Source organism: Mustela putorius, unplaced genomic scaffold (genome assembly GCF_011764305.1).
Source record: "Mustela putorius furo isolate JIRA1106 unplaced genomic scaffold, ASM1176430v1.1 tig00003974_pilon_pilon_pilon, whole genome shotgun sequence".
Lineage (NCBI taxonomy): Eukaryota > Metazoa > Chordata > Mammalia > Carnivora > Mustelidae > Mustela > Mustela putorius.
Genome location: NW_025422117.1, coordinates 748448 through 763575, shown reverse-complemented (window position 1 = coordinate 763575; position 15128 = coordinate 748448).

The window sequence follows — 15128 nt, the reverse complement described above, 5'->3', positions numbered from 1 at the left end:
ACCCTGCCCACCCCGCGGCTCGGCGACGCCCCCTGGGCTGCGGCTTGCGGAGCACGTGGGGGAGCCGCCGCGCTGCTTTAGCCTTCTGGGCTTGCTGCCCTCATCAGGACCAAACCAGGGTGCTGTGGGAGGTTCTCCAACGTGAGAGTCAAACCGGTGACCTCGGCCAAGAGCAGGATTTAGCACAGATTAAACTGGTGGAGCTCCGAGACCTAAAGAAAGGTGGCAGGATTGCAAGAACAACTGACTTGGGACGATGAACGCACGCCATCGCTGGCCGCAGGCGGTTTGCCGCTCACAGGTTGCACTGCGCCCAGGAGCACCTGTCGGCTTTTTGCTGCCCTCCGAGACTGGGGAAGGGGCTAGGCAAAGAAGAGAGCCGGCTTTATGATTCCTTTCATCGTGGCCTCAGAGCCTAGCCCAGTAGAAGTGGCCAACAGAGCCTGCCTTACCGAACACGGGGATGTGCACTGCCGGGACCTTACTTCACTTCCGACTCCAACAAGGCCGGAGTCAAGGAGGTGTTATGACCCCTGTTTTCCAGATGGGAGAGATAAGGCTTAAGGACAAATCTTTTACAGTGTCCTAGAGTCATTAATGATGAAACCCAACCGGGACTCAAGAGTCCAACCTGCTCTGTCCCACTGGTGATGGTCAGTGTGTGCGGAAAGTGCCGGGGGGATGAATGAATGATTGCAGGGCTTCTAATGAACAAAATCTCGGACTCCCGCTCGACGACTTCAGTTGTCCGGTGGCCCTCATGGCCAGCGTGCAGCAGCTTCTCTCCCCCTCCAACCCTAAATGAAAAAAACAAGGTTACATGGTATTTATAGCAAGATCACTTTGTTTTTAAGATTTTATTTGAGAAAGAGCAAGCACAGGCAGGGTGAAGGGCAGAGCGAGAAGCAGACTCCCCGCTGAGCAGAGAACCCCTCGCAGGACTCATCCAAGGACTCCAGGATCTGACCTGAGCCAAAGGCAGCCACTTAACCGACTGAGCCACCCAGGTGCCCACCAAATCACTTTTTTTTTTTTTTTTTTTAAAGATTTTTTATTTATTTATTTGACAGAGAGAAATCACAAGTAGATGGAGAGGCAGGCAGAGAGAGAGAGAGAGGGAAGCAGGCTCCCTGCTGAGCAGAGAGCCCGATGCGGGACTCGATCTCAGGACCCTGAGATCATGACCTGAGCCAAAGGCAGCCACTTAACCGACTGAGCCACCCAGGTGCCCACCAAATCACTTTTTTTTAAATATTAGGTGAATTCTACCCCCAAGGGGTGATTCAAGCTCACCACAAGAGATCAAGAGTCACACACTCTATGGACTGAGCCAGCCAGGTGCCCAAAGATCATTTTATTTTTTTGTAATTTCCCATTTCCCATGGCTAAAATGGTGTTATGGATCTTGGCTTTTGGTTACCTGAGGTGGAATAGGTAAAAGGAATTAAGAGTCCACTCACCACGATGAGTACAGAGTAATGTAAGGAATTGTTGAATCATTATACTGTACACCTGAAACTAGTATAACACCATGTGGGGCGCCTGGGTGCCTCTGGCGGTTAAGCATCTGCGTTCTCTCAGGTCATGATCCCAGAGTTTTGGGACTGAGTCTCCCCTCGGGCTCCCTGCTCATTCGGGAGTCTGCTTCTCCCACTCCTGCTCATGCATACACGCTCTCGCTCTCACTCTCTCTTTCCCTCAGGAACCAGATATTCCAAAGGTCCATGTTTCCACAAATTTAAAAAAAAAAAAAAAAAGGCATTTGGGCACCTGGGTGGCCCAGTCATTAAGCGTTTGCAGTCGGCTTAGGTCATGATCCCAGGGTCCTGGGATCGACGCCCACATCCGGTTCCCTGCTCCTCAGGAAGCCTGCCTTGCCCTCTCCCACTCCCCCAGCTTGTTTCCCCCAATTTCTGTGTGTCTCCCTCTGTCAAATAAATAAATAAACAATGTTTTAAAGAAATGGTTTTTTAGTTTCAGTTATGCAAGATGAAGAAGTTCTGGAAAACGGAGAGAGCGATGTGACTATCGTTGGCAATACTATGTTGTATGCCTGAAGTCGGCTGAGAGCGTCAATCTTGGGTGTTCTCAAGAAAACAAGGAAGATGGGGAAGCTGTGAAGTGATGGGTGTGCTGATTGGCTTGGTTCAAGGACCTCACACTGTGTGCCTAACGAGTCATCAGGTTGTACAGCTTAGAGAAATACAATTTTTGATTGTCAGTTATACCTCAGTAAAGCGGGGGGAGGGGGGGGCAATGGCTTTTAAAGAAAGCTTTATTATCTTCAAACATTTTTTGTAAGTCAAATGTGTAAGAATGACAAAATGTTGATAACTTTTCATTGATAGCTGATGGGCGTTTATTATGCTATTTCCTTGATATTTCATGTATGTTTCAGAATTTGTTACAAAAAGGAAGACTATTAGGTCTGAATATTGTAAGAACACTATGAGTATTCAGTTACTGCCTTTCCGTGTGAGATTTCTCAGATAATGCAATCTATAAATCTAAACAATCAGCCCTCTCCTGATTACAGTTCTCTTTGAAACTCCGTGAATTTTCCAGCCCTATAAATGCTCAGCCACCAGGTCTAGTCAAAGCTAAAGGGGCCCCTGGGGCCCCTGGGGCACACTGTCGGTTAAGCCTCCGGCTCTTGCTTTCAGCTCAAGCCCTGAGATCAGGGTGGTGAGATCGAGCCCCAAAGTGGGCTCCACACTCAGTGTGAAGTCAGCTTGAGATTCCCTCTCTTTCTGCCCCTTCCTTCTCATTCTCTCTCTCTAAAATAAACAAATCTTTTTTAAAAGGTTGTGGGGCACCTGAGTGGCTCTGTCATTTAAGCATCTGTCTTCAGCTCAGGTTATGATCCCATGGTCCTGGGCTCCAGCCCCGTGTTGGTCTCCCTGCTCAGTGGGGAAGTCCACCTCTCCCTCTCCGTCTGCTCTCACCCTGCTCATGCTCTCTCAAATAAATAAATAAAAATCTAGGGGCGCCTGGGTGGCTCAGTGGGTTAAGCCGCTGCCTTCAGCTCAGGTCATGATCCCAGAGTTCTGGGATCGAGTCCCACATCGGGCTCTCTGCTCAGCAGGGAGCCTGCTTCCTCCTCTCTCTCTCTCTGCCTGCCTCTCTGTCTAATTCTGATCTGTCTGTCAAGTAAATAAATAAAATCTTTAAAAATAAATAAATAAATAAATAAATAAATAAAAATCTAAAAAAAAAAAAAAATGAAAACCTCTCACTAAAGTTAGAAGCCTAATGACTTCCCTTGTCACCCCTGCCCCAGGCCACTCTCTCCAGCCCCTGCAAGTCTCAGAATGACAGAGGGCTCCCAACTGCCAAAAACACCCTGTCCCTTTAGCTTCTACTGATTTTTGTTTTTCGTTTTTTGTTGTTGTTTTTTAAACTAAGATCTTTTGAAACCTTTTACCATTATTTCCTGTCAGTGAGCTAATATGGTATTTAGAAGGTTGACTGAGAACCAGTGTTGAATTGTAGAGAGAAGATTAGATTTGGAGCCAGGAGACCAAGGATCTAGACTTTTCCTTCATTACTTAAACTTCCTGACCCTTATTTTTCTCAGATCTAAAACAGGAATCAAAATTCTCCAGGCTTCCTACTTCCTACAGAGTTACTATGAGTCTCATAACTCATAAGTGTACTTCATGAAACATAAGACAGCATGCAAATAAAAGGGGTTTTTTGGGGCGCATGGGTAGCTCAGTCCGCTAAGCATCTGTCTTTGGCTCATGATCTCGGAGCTCTAGTTCTGGGATGGAGTCCCACATGGAGCTCCCTGCTCAGCGGGGAGTTTGCTTCTCTCTCCGACCCTCCCCCATCTCATACTGTCTCTCAAATAAATTATTTCTTTTCTTTTCTTTTTTTTTAAGATTTTATTTATTTATTTGACAGAGAGAGAGATCACAAGTAGGCAGAGAGGCAGGCAGAGAGAGAGGAAGGGAAGCAGGCTCTCCGCTGAGCAGAGAGCCCGATGTGGGACTCGATCCCAGGACCCTGAGATCACGACCTGAGCCGAAGGCAGCGGCTCAACCCACTGAGCCACCCAGGCGCCCCCTGTCTCTCAAATAAATACATAAAATTTTTTTTTTTAATTTTTTGTTTCATTCTTTCAACAAATGCCTTTGGCTCAATGAATGCCTTTCGGTATATGACAGGCATAGGCACAGAGTTTGCAAAGCTTGACCTGCATACGTTCGTTGATCTTAAATAAACAGTTCAGTACTATAAAGAGGCAGTAAAGTTGGAGAGGAAGTGGAGCAGTTGAAAACCTCACACGTTGCTGGTGGGGATAAAAAAATGTACAACTGCAAAATGACATTACCCAGGAATTGCACTCCTCATAGCCATGGGTTTGGAACCATCCCAAGAGGACCCCCCCCCCCCACCACCACCACCATCACAGCCGTGTAATCTGAAATTGGCTGCTGTACTTAAAGGGCAGGGACAGACTCAAGAAAGAGGCAGGTCATTCCAGCTGGAAGGCAGCAGTGATCGCATGTGAAGAGAACTTACATACAAGGCTTGTCTTGCGGGGACAGCAAGACAAAAGCAACCCCACACCCCATCAGGCAAATTTTTTTTTCTTAAGATTTTATTTATTTGAAAGAGAGCAAGCATGAGGAGGGAAGGTCAGAGGGAGAAGCAGACCCCCTGCTAGGCAGGGAGCCTGATGCGGGACTCGATCCCAGGACTCCAGGACTATACCTGAGCTAAAGTCAGTCATTCAACCAACTGAGCCACCCAGGCATCCCGCCCGCCCCCCGAAACCAGGCAAATCTTAACTAGCTTCACTCACATAGAACAAACAAGTTTTCTCAACACCACATCATTACATCAGGACTACGTCCTCGGGGCAGCCTCTGGCAGATTTTCAGTGTTCAAAAAGCAAGTGGAAAAAAGCAAGCGGAGCCCACATTCCAAGGACAAAGAAGTGGGTGAGCAGACTCCGATTGCTGGGGCGCAGCTCAGGTCTTTTCAATGACATACCCCAACACTCCCTACCCAAGATAAATGAAAACATGTATCTCAAAACTTAAAATACAAAACCAAAAACTTAAATACAAATATCCTAAGCAGCACTATTCATAAAAGCCAAAAAATATATGTTGGGGTCGGGGGGATTGAGAACCAAATGTCCATCAACTCACCAACCGAGGAGCGGATAAATAAAATGTGGTCTTACACACAATGGAATATTATTTAAGGAAGGACACGGATGCATGCTGTAACACAAAAATTATAACATTATATTATATTAATTACATGTTATATTAACATATAACAATTATAACATTGAAAATCTTACGCTGAGTGAGTGGAGTCCACCATTGACTATTGAGGAGGGATAGTGGACATCTAGAGGGAGACTCCGTCTCCTACTTGGTGATTTATTCCCAAACCTCAGAGACATAATGCGAATTTGTGCTTTTACAAACTACAAATTACTAGATGGTCCTTGGGATCCCTCTCAAATACCCAAAGCGTCAAGTGTGAAATCTGTAGTAGGTAGACTCGCTAATAATACAGTACTAAAATGGCCCAGCTGGGTGGCACCTGTGCAGTTCAGACGGTTAAGCGTCTGCCTTCTGCTCAGGTCATGATCTCCAGGGTCCCGGGATCGAGCCCCACATAGGGCTCCTGGCTCAGCAGGGAGTCTGCTCCTCCCCCTCCTTATGCCTCTCCCCTTGCTCATGCTCTTTCTGTACCTTTCTATTTCAAATGCATAAATAAAATCTTTTAAATAAAAAATAAAATGGCCCAGCTGAGACAGAGCTGCTCCTGAAACATTTTTCTCCCAAGAAATATGGGACAAATGGCATCGCCCTTTAAACATACCCCAGTGGGCATACACAGCAGGGCACAACTGATCCATGGGTCCCCCTTCTAGTAAGTCGCCACCTCCATATCCTCAGGGGTGGACGCCCAACTCAAATTTAGCCAGTCATAACACGCTATGGTCATGGCCAAAGGGATGGGCCCAGAGACAAGTTCATGGCCCAAACCAGTCAACCGGCTTTTTCTCTTGAGATTTTTTCCCCTCCTGGAGCTAGAAAAAGAAAACCTCACTTTCCTTTTATGATCAGGGAGTTAAAAAGATATGACCCGTATCTGCTGGTAGCCATGCCTCCCACATACGTGGAGAGGCCTGAAAGAATAAAGCAGGTATCCATGGGAAGGTCACACAGTCAACAATTATTTAGTAAACACCAACTGTGTGCCAAGAAGTGGTGTTCCAGGAAGTAGGGATACCTAAGAGAAAGATGAGTTAAAATTAAAAAAAAGAAAAAGAAAGAAGAAAGTAAGAAGAGTAATCTGAAGGACAGTCCTGGTGCTGTCGCATCTTTGGGGTTCCTGAAGCTGATAGGATCCTTAGTGTCGTAACAGGAGCTATCGCTCTCCATCATAGTCTCTGTCACATCTCCAAGTCAAAGGCAGCTTTTTCTGCTTCAAGGTCTTTTTCTGGCTACAGAAGCACATTGGGCCCATTTGCAAGGCAAGCCAGGACCCTGTAATCGACCCCCAAATGATGGGGACCAGGTAGATGACTGCTCCAGCCTCCTCGTCTGACAGCTGAAATATTGTCTGCCCTTGCTGTCTAGCAGGATGGCGCCCAGCTGTAAGCCCCGGTGTGCCTGCTTAGACACCCCTGGTTGGCCTCATCCTTTCTCTGTCTCACTTCTCCATTCCCTACAAATGTTTTTCTGGGATCACCTCCAAAATAAACTACACCCACCCAAGTCTTCACCTCAGGTGTGCTATGGTGAGAACCCAAACGAAGACACCGTAACCCCTGGGTTGTCCAACAGAACAGCACTCTTCACACGAGGATTCTGAAGACTTAAAATGCACGTCATCCAAATGGAGATGTGTTGTATGTGTAAAAAAAAATAAACACTTTCAAAGACTACAAACAAATATTTACCATCTCCTTTATGACTTCTTACATTTGTTACATACTGAAATGATAATGATATAGTTTTGAATGTAGGTGTTGTCCAGAACCGACAACCAAGAAAGAATTCTTGAGGTGTCTTTGGTGCAAAAAGGTGATTTTATGAAAGCATGGGCACAGGACCCAGGGCAGAAAGAGCTGCACTGGAGGGGCACCTGGGTAGTTCAGTCAGTTCAGCCTCTGCCTTCAGGTTGGGTCATGATCCCAGGGTCCTGGGCAGCAGGAAGCCTGCTTCTCCCTCTCCTGTTCCCTTTGTTTGTGCTCTCAGACACACGCCAGCTCGCGCTCTCTCTCTGTCAAATAGATAAATAAAATCTTCCCCCAAAAAAGAGAGCTGCACTTAGAGCAATTAATTTTATACTATGGGTTTGAAGGAGGTAGACCCTCAGGATGCTGGCGGCCTTGCTAGTATCAAGCTAAGTCTGGTTTTCCCTCTAGCGAGTCATTAACAGTATGGCAGCTGGAAGTGTCCTGGAAGAGTAACACCCATATCCCCACCCAGGAGTGGGGAGGCGGGACAGTCGGGGGGTCAGCTTGTGTGTCGGCTGCTGCTGGCCTTCCACTTCCTCATCAGTAGTATTTTGGACACACTGATTTAAAAATACCTTGCTAATACTGGTTTCAATTTCTCTCATTCTTTTTACTTTTTTTTTTTTTTTTAAGGGAGAAGCAGACTCCCCGCGGAGCAAGGAGCCCAACGCAATGTGGGATCCATCCCAGGACTCTGGGATCATGACCTGAGCCAAAGGCAGACGCTTGACCGCTGAGCCACCCAGGCGCCCCTCCTCTTTACCTTTTTAAAGTGACAACTATAAAACTTAAAATCACAGATGTGGCTCACTGTGTATTTCTGTGGACAGCATTGCTGTAACCAATGGATAGGCTCTAACAACACTCACTGCTGTCCTACCTAGAAAGCAAATGAATAAGATTGGTGCTGTTTTACAAATGACCTTGAAAGTACTCTACTTTGTAAAAAGAAGGCATCCTTAGGTTTCAGAACTTTTTTAAAAATTTTATTTATTGGGGCACCTGGGTGGCTCAGTGGGTTAAAGCCTCTGCCTTTGGCTCAGAGAGAGTGAAAGAGAACACAAGTGGGGAGTGGGGAGGGAAAAGGAGACTCCCCTCCAAGCAGAGAGCTGGATGTGGGGCTCGAGCCCAGGACCCTGGGATCATGACCTGAGCCGAAGCCAGACCCTTAACCCACTGAGCTACCCAGGCGCCCAGAACTTTCTTAATAGTAATGAAATACTTGGGGCACGTGGATGGTTCACCCCTGCTCCCCTCATCCCTGCTCAGCGAAGAGTCTGCTTCTCCCTCTGCCCCTCCCCCCACACTCACACTTATGTTCTCTTTTACTTCCTCTCTCTTCCCTTCAAATAAATAAATAAAATCTTAAAAAATAATATAAATATAAATATATCCATGTATCTGCTCTCACCTATCAAACCACCACAGATTTTTTAAAAGGAAATACCGCATTTGGGGGCACTTTGGTGGCTTAGTTGGTTTAATGTTGGATTTTTGGTTTCAGCTGGGGGTCACGATCTCAGGGTCCTGAGATCTAGCCCCACCTAGGCTCCGTGTTCAGAGTGAGTCTGCTTGAGATTCTCATTCCCTCTGCCTCTGCCCCTCCCCCCTCAAAAAAAATCTTTAAAATCAGTCAATCATCTATCATCAATCAATCATGAATCACTTTAAATGAGTGCACACCTACTGTACATCAGATACCCTTCAAAGTACTGAGGGTCAAGTGTAGAAGATAGACAGTAAACAGTAAGGTAGCAAGTAAGTAAATGAATGAGCAAGATAATTTCAGGTTTGATGAAGACTAGGAGGGAAAATCAGCAGCGAACGAGAGTGCTTGGAGATGGCTGGCGAGCGGATTTACATTGGGCAGTTAGGAACACTGCTCAAAGGACAGACTTGAGCTGAAACATGAAAGCCAAGGAACCAGGCTTGTGTAAATCTGCGAGCAAAATACCAACAATCCGAAATTAAAATTAAAAATCTACGTCGTTACATAGTATAACGTAGGGAGAGAAAGCAGCTTTAGACAAAGACAAGAGAGAGAACTCTTTTCGGATCCTTAAGAGAGGGGAGGACACACAGCAAACCACCCCTCCCCAGAATGGGGAGAACATTATAACATAACTATCCTGGATACGCAGGCTCCCCTGGCCGGAAGGGGCAGGGAAGGGACCTGAACAGTAGCTGATTAACTGCTGGAGGCTCAGCGTGCACAAGCCTGAAAGTTAAAAAATCCAGGGGGACCCAGCCATGGAGGGAACCCCACAATATTGTGAGATTTCCTTCATTTGACCAGGTCCCTACAGTTCACAGCAGAGAGACATCCCCTCGGGCTTCCCGTAGGGGTGAAGGGAAAAGGAACCATTTTTCAAATAGACCAGAATGCTCAAATCTTGCGTCTAGAAGAAACAAAGGTAAGAATTGCACCCAGCTTCTCGGGAACCACGCAAACCAAGAGAGTGGAGTGCCGATGGTAAGTGCTGAGAGAGACAAAGCACCAACCTCTGGGCCCTGAGAAACGGTCTCTCAGGAGCAAGGGTGAAATAAAGACATTCTCAGACAAACAAAAAGGGAGGCATTTTGTTGCCCGTAGACCTGCCTTGCAAAAACAAAACAAACAAAAAATAATGTTAAAGGACGTTCTCTCGAGAGAAGGAAAATCATGGAGGTCAGAAACTCAGATCTAGGGACGCCTGGGTGGCTCAGTTGGTTAAGCAGCTGCCTTCGGCTCAGGTCATGATCCCAGCGTCCTGGGATCGAGTCCCACATTGGGCTCCTTGCTCCGCAGGGAGCCTACTTCTCCCTCTGACTCTGCCTGCCACTCTCTCTGCCTGTGCTTGCTCTCTCTCTCTCTCTCTCTCTCTGGCAAATAAATAAAATCTTAAAAAAAAAAAAGAAAAGAAAAGAAAAGAAACTCAGATCTACATAAAGGAAGAGCCTGGAAGGAGTAAGTGAAGGGACCGTTATGCCGGGGACAGGTAACTGGTATATCGCAGGCTCTGCACAGAGGCCGCAGTGGAAGCAGATCTTGCAAGAGGCGCATCTGAAGAACAGTGGTAAAAGCAACAGAGAAGTGGCCAGGGATCCTCGCAGACAGGATGCTGCCCTCGGCTCCCCGTTTTTCCGCTTTCACTTCTCGCCCATGGTAATCACATGCTTACACCTCATCGATGGACTTGGGATCAGCCATGTCTTTGACTTGAATATTGATTCATTTTCACAGCACTCGTTGACTCAACTATAGACTCTGTATTCCTATCAGCTGACTCTGCCTGAGCCCTGGTGAGTGAGATGATTTTTTTCTTTTTCTTTTTTGTTTCCTACCTCCTAAAGTGGATTTCACTACATTCTTCCTGGTAATGGTTATTTTACCACTGACCACAGTCAGCAAGAAGGAGGAAATGAGATTAAACTTGCAGCTGGGGAGAAGAAGCCAGTGAAAAGGGACAGCTGGCCTTTAGCCCAAGGCTGGTAGCTTTGCTAAGAAAGCCTGGTATTGATGAAGTCCCTGAACCTAAGTCAGGTTCGGTGGGGTGAGGAGGTTCGGAGCCGACGACTAAAGAAAGAATTCTTAAGACGTCGTTGGTGCAAAATGGTGGTTTATTAAAGCACGGGGACAAGACCTGTAGGCAAGAAGAGCTGCTGCCCTGGGTTGTGAGGAGTGGCTGGTTATGTACACAGGAGTTGGGTAGGTGAGGACAAAGGGGTGTTCAGAAGGGCTATTGGGGCAAAGAATACTATCAGGATATTGAAGGCCTGGTTACTATCAAGTAAAGACAATTGGGAGTCTCCTGGTGGAATGTTACATTCCTGCTATCAAGCATCCTTGTTAGTGAGATTTAGGTTTAGAAGAAATTTAACTTTATTTACTTTTCCTTCTACCTCCGCCTCCTTCGGTTTTTTTATGGAGGGGAGGGTGACATTAGGGCTTGAGGAACTGAGTTCTGTGTCTTTGGAAATTGGGCTATTGATAAGGTAACTTCTTTGTTTGTAAATCTCAAGGATATTTGCAAACCAACGGAGACTCCTGCCTTGCAGGACTGTGATCTCTGCAAGTTAACTATTTATCGTTTTATGGCAGTCAGGGGTGCCTGAGGAATGCTACACATATGGAGGGGAGTGGGTGAGGGGGGGTGCAAGGCGCCAGCTTTTGCTTTGTCCTCCGCCAGCCTCCTGCTCCCTCATCAGTATGCCACCTTTTGAGATAAGCTGGTCTGTAAGGACATATGTAACCCACGTCAGGTATCTCAGCCAAGTTCAGAATCAAACTATGTGGTACGGTTTGCTGGTACCCAGGAAGAGATGCCGCTCTCTAAACTGAGACCAAATTCTAGCCCAGAAGTTACTACCTGTTTCACCAACTGGGGTGTACGTGTGCAATTTTTCATTCTTCGACAGCCAGACTGCTTAAGTCTTCACTTGTCAACCGAAAACAGCCAGACCGGCTCCTTCTAGCCTCTATCTGCGAGTGCTATGGGACCTCTAACTTTACTCTGCTACCCTCAAAGCATTTTTTATTTCTTGTTTCTTTTTAAAGATTGATTGATTGATTGGTTGGTTGATTTGAGAGACAGAGAGCACACATGTGAGCAGGAGAGGAAGAGGGAAAGAATCTCAAGCAGACTCCCTGTGGAGTACAGAACTCAGTGCAGGGCTTGAGCTCATGACCTTGAGACCGTGACCTGTGCCGAAACCAAGAGTGGGATGCTCAACCGACTGAGCTTCTCGGGCGCCCCCTAAAACCACCTTTCTCATTTGAAATTTGTACTTTGGTCCAGTGACCGAATAGCAAACACTGCCATCCATTCCTGCCTACCAACTTGCTCAGTTGCTATAAAACAACCATTTCTGCACTATAAATGAAAACACTTGTTTGCAGATCGATTTGAGTGTTTTATTATATTTTCCCGCAATGTTTAAAATAAGTAAATGGCAGATGGAGAAAATTAATATGCTAACATTAACTAGCAATAATGCAATTAAGGCAAAGAGGGAGAAATCATGAAGTAGGCCAAGGGTGGTGCCTCTTCCGTCTGCTTTGGATACATATTGGAAGTACGCTGGTGGAGCATAGGTTTCATTCTCAAGGGTGAGAATTTTTTTAAAATCTTAGAAACACTTCTAGCATCCTTATTCGTAATTGCCCAAAGTTGAAAGCAACCAAGATGTCCTTCAGTAAGCGAACGGAGAAACAAACTGTGGTACATCCAGCCAACAGAGTATGATTTAACACTGAAAAGAAGTGAGCTAGCAAGCCATGAAATGACATGGAAGAAACTTAAATGCACGTAAGTGAAAGAAGCCAGTTTGCAAAGGCTACGGACTGGATGGGTCTCACTGTATGACATTCCCAGGGAGGTAAAACTATGGAGACAGTAAAAGTATCAGTGGTTGGCAGAGCGTGTAGGTTGGGGGGGAGGGGCGTGAATAGGCGGGGCACAGGGAAAAGGCTCCGTACAACACCATAGTGGTGGAGACGTCATTACACAGTTGTTGAAGCCCGTACAATGCACAACACCAAGAATGAACCCTAAAGTCAACTAGAGACTTTGAGTGACCGTGCCATGTCAGTGTGCGTTCCTCCTGTGACTAACGCACCACTCTAGGACAGGATGCGGGTCGGGGAGCTCTGTATGTGTAAGAGGGGCTGTATAGGAAATCTCTGTACCTTCCCCTCAAAAAAGAAAGAAAAAGAAAAAAGCCTATGAAATACTGGTAAAATATTAGTGAATATTAGTTCAATAATTATTAGTGAAATTATTAGTGAATAAATTTAGAAAAATTATTAGTGAATAAAAGGTCAAGTGTAATAATAGAACAGGAAATGGAGAGATTTTTTTTCCCCAGGGTTTTGGGATCAAGCCCCATATCGGGCTCCCTGCTCAGCGGGGAGTCTGCTTCTCCCTCTTCTCCCAGTGTGTGCTCTCTCTCACTCTCTCTGTCTCTCTCTCTTAAATAAATAAAGTTATAGATTGATATTCCATATTAATAAAATATTCAATGATCCCTTAGAGAAATTCACAGGCTTATACATCATCTGATAGAGATACAACTTTCTTTGACGCAATCAGAAATTAGAAAGCCAGACATAGTGTTTGTCCTGTCTGTTTTTGAAAAATAATTTGTGAAACAACACCAAAGTTATCATCATCATCTTCTTTCCAACCCTTGCCAATTACATCACAGGATCCATTTTTTCCTCCATTAAAAATTTTTTTTTCAGTTTTTTAAAGGCGGCTTTAGTTAAACTAAGAGACGTAGAATTTGAAGAAATACATTTATAAGATTAATTTGCATTGTCTATTATTAATGTTCAATCGTTCTGGATATTCAGATACATTGTAGGACATTCAGGGATATAAAAAAGCTGAAGTACTTTCTATACATAAAGAAGTTTTGGAATTCTTTTTTGTTTCCTGAGGGGGGGCTTCCCTTCCTCCTCTTTGGTTGCCCTTTCAATTGCACTCTGGGAGAAGCTGTACGGATAAAAGTAGCAAGTTGCATCTAAATGAAGTTCTAGGGACACCTGGGTAGCTCAGTAGGTTAAGTGTCTGCCTTCAGCTCAGGTCCTGATCCCAGGGTCCTGGGATCGAGCCCCGCCCACATCAGGCTCCCCAGTCAGGGGAGAACCTGCTTCTCCCTTTCCCCCTGCCTGCTGCTCCCCCTGCTTGTGCTCTCTCTCTCTCCTTCTGTGTCAAACAAATAAATAAAATCTTTAATTTAATAAAATGATGAGGAATACATGGGTTCCTATTTGTAATGCACTTAAAATAATGCCTCAAACATAGTCAAAAACATAGAAGCTTTTTATGTAACTTGGAATAAAATAAATATATAAATAATATATTTGTTATATGGGAGGAAAATGAAACTGTTATCTGTAGAGTCACACTTTCGGGTTAAAGCTTTTACTATAATCTGAGCAACAAAAATGAAGTGCATAATGTTTCAATATTAAAACAACAAAAATGTTAATTTTAATGGGCATTATTCTAAAATACATTGTTGATGCCCTTCTAAAGGTATGTGAGACAGAATGACAAAGGTTATTTTTTATTCTTATTTTTTTAAAGATTTATTTATTTATTTTAGAGAGCAGGGGGAGGGGCATAGGGAGAGGGAAAGCCAGTCCCCAAGCAGACTCCACACAGGAGCCTGAGTGCGATCTCAATCTCACGACCCTGAGATCATGACTAGAGCTGAAACCAAGAGTCTGTCACTTAAGCGATGGAGTCACCCAGGCGCCCCAACAAATGTTCTTATTTGAAATCATTAGAAGCATGCATTATTACTCCATTTGGTACAGTACTATTAAGGCCTAATGAAACACAGGTGTAGGGTTTTATGGGTTTACTTACACATATTTAATAAAAGCCATTTAACTCTTTAAAGTTACATTCCTGTTTTTCTCATATTTTTATCTCTTCTCCCTTTGCTAATAATATTTCACTTCTCACTATTTTTAAGGTAAGATTTACTAGGCTTTAAGTAAGGATCTGAGGATCTCTGCTAGGAATAATTATTAGCTCGGGCAGATAATTTTGGCAATTTAGATGCTTCTTGGTCTCAGTTGTCTTCTTTGTGACTGAAATTGTCTGAAGAAGGACGCCTGCGTGGCTCAGTTGAAGGTCCAACTCTTGATTTTGGCTCAGGTCATTATCTCAGCCCTGCGGGCTCTGGGCTCAGAAGAGAGTCTGTTCCTCTCTCTTTGCTTCTCCCCCTGCCCCCCTGCACATGTGTTCTCTTCCTTTCTCAAATAAATAAATAAAACTTTTAAAAAAAGAAAGAAAGAAATTGCCTGAGGAATGACAGCTGGAAAAGTGAATGTCATTGTAATGTGCTTTGGTTTCCTAATAGCTTCATGAATGTTCCCAAACAATTTGTGAAAGTTTCCTCTTCTTTAAATACAAACTATTTCAAGAATACTAAAAAATCCACAAAATTTTACTTTAAAAAATGTACATATATCCCAAGCGGATTATATAAAATGATGACATTTGCCTAGATTTACTTAAGAATGTTTGTTAAAGAAATAAGATGGGAACAAACCAAAAAACTAATGGAGGGAAGGCAGACTGAGCTCTGAGGCCCTCCGACATTTCCAGGCAGAGAACCCACCCAAGGAGACTGA